At 47.0% G+C, this 2,500-nt stretch overlaps 1 pseudogene; it reads right to left on the bottom strand.

Annotated features, from left to right (window-relative positions):
- LOC120908076 overlaps window positions 1-2,500 on the bottom strand; it is a 9,146-nt pseudogene that overhangs the window by 3,093 nt on the left and 3,553 nt on the right.

Raw genomic sequence — 2,500 nt, 5'->3', positions numbered from 1 at the left:
CATGAAGCACTGTTAAAAGCATTAGTAACATCTAATGTAACAACCGCACAATACCGTCCACTGTATCTGTTTCTACTTCTAGCTACCGAAACAATGTCCACTACCCGTTGAATCGCATCAACTGTAGATCGACGACTTCTGAAACCAAATTGGTCGTCAGACAGTCCGTTGACCTCCTCGATGTGTGCATTTAGCCGTTGCACTATGATGCGTTCTAAACCTTTACCTGCCCCGTCTAGTAGACAAATGGGGCGAACTGAACCCGGTTCCCCTGGTGGTTTGTTCGGCTTCGGTATTAACACCAACCTCTGCCTTTTCCACTCATCGGGGAACTTCGCGTTCTCTAAACAGCCTTGGTAAACCCTGCAAAATGCATCGGTTGCAGTCAACATACCAACTTTCAGCGCCTCATTCGGGATACCATCTGGTCCCGGCGCCTTCTTGTTAGGTAGTCTCCTGGCAACCGCAAGAATCTCATCATTAGTTACCCTTTCAAACTCTCGTGGCTGATCGATACGATAATCAGGCCACACCGTGTTTGGGTGAGTAGGAAAAAGCTCGCTCACCACTTCCCTAAACTCGTCCAATGTCATGGTTCGGGGTCCAATCGAACCCTCGGCCACTTTCTTGAACGTATGATATACTATACCAAATGATGCGTTGTTCGCTGTTCCCAGGAACTCTTTCCACTTCCTCTGTCGGGTATGCTTGATCAATCGCTTGAGGGCATTCCGTGCCACCTTGAACTCGTCCCTAAAAGTAGAATAGAGATCAGTATTAAAAGCTCTTTGCGCTAATCGATCGCGGTGTTTGCACTCTTTGCGAAGTGCCTCAATCTCTAACGTCCACCAAAATGCACTCTTGTTAGGAGTGTACCTCTTACGTTTAGTCATCGTCGCATTGCACGCCGTGACAAGTATACGCATTAAGTCTTCGCTTGTTGTGACCTCGGTCTCAAAAGCGGCTTGCATCATAACTTCAAATATATCTTTGCTAAAATACTTGATGCTCCATCCCGTTATGGGTCGGGACAGATTACGCACGCTTTGCGTCTCAAGATCTATTCGTATTGCACGATGATCAGAGTTCATATAGCTAGATAACACCTCCCACTTAAATGATCTTGCTACGGTTCGGCTCGCAAAAGTAAGATCAACTACTGACGTGCGCCCTGGTCCAACATAAGTTGGGGTGCTGCCGTCGTTCAATAAAATTGCGTCAATCTGCGCAAAGGTTGATAAAACCAACTCACCTCTTCGTTTCTGGGTTTCTCCACGCTCGCCAAGTTGGTTGTTCCAACTTACTGACCAAGCGTTGAAGTCCCCCGATAACGAATTTGTGGATACCGGTTACGGCCATTACCGTGTTATCCAACATGTTCTGGAACTCTTCCATACTAAATCTAGGTGGCGCGTAAACGCTAACCACTCGCATATCACCTATGTCAACTATCATTAAACCCTTCAAAGCCTTACTGACTACCTTAACTGGTAAGTCCGCGTTAACCACTACCGCTGCTGTGTTATCGTCATTGCGTAACACTTTGACGTTGGTTGTTGCCAGATACGGATCTGCAATCAACACTATATCCGCAGATTCTTCCCTAATCGTTTGCCACATTAACTGAAATGCAGCATAACTATGATTCTGGTTATGTTGTAGCAACCTAACCATTATGATCTAATCGTTCGCCTTCGGGGACACATATAACTGCCCGTTGCGTGAAGGTTCTGTGACCTCGTACCGCAATCCAAACACTTGACAGAGTTGGTACAAGCTTGCTTCTTGTGTCCACTCAAACCGCATTTCCAGCACAGATTACTTCTGTCTGGTTCCCTACAATGGTAGCTCGTATGGCCTACCTTCCAACACTTATAGCATTTCTGCTCTTCCATAACCTCGCGGATATGGCATATCGACCAACCAACTTTCAGCTTTCCCAAATTCAGGAAGCTTTGAAAGTCTGGCAGCGATACGTTGATCCGTGCCCACTGCGTACCGGCCGCGCGGCCTTTCTTCATTTTGATACGATCTATTTCTATCTCGATGTTGAGCTGTGCTTTGACAGACTCCGCAACCTCCTCTGGGGTGGTAATTTCATCGAGATGCATGATCTCAATCATTTTAGAAGGAGCTAGCGTTCTCACTGACGCCTTGCCCTTCACCGCTTCCTTAACCTTTGGGGCAATTGCACTAGCAGAACTACCCTGCTTAAGTTCTAGCAACATGCCTCCATTCTGGGCCCGTCGGACCTTAGAGATTGTCTCTCCAACCGATTTAAGAGCATCGGACTGCTTCATTTCCTTGAGCAATTTCGCCAGCTCCTCGGAAGTGCAGTCCGATATCAGCAGAGCCTCAGGCCGCTTCCTGGGCTTATTCTGCTTCTTCTTGCTCTTCTTCTTCTTCCTCTTATTAATTCTACCCTCATTAATATTCGGTCCGTTTCTCGGACTTGGAATATTTTCCACCGCTTCCCTAACAGGGGTCAACCTCGATGGTT

The sequence above is a fragment of the Anopheles arabiensis genome (genome assembly GCF_016920715.1).
Source record: "Anopheles arabiensis isolate DONGOLA chromosome X unlocalized genomic scaffold, AaraD3 X_pericentromeric_contig0030, whole genome shotgun sequence".
Classification (NCBI taxonomy): Eukaryota; Metazoa; Arthropoda; class Insecta; order Diptera; family Culicidae; genus Anopheles; species Anopheles arabiensis.
Note: the sequence above shows the minus strand (reverse complement) of the source record. Positions and strands in the feature narration are given on the sequence as shown.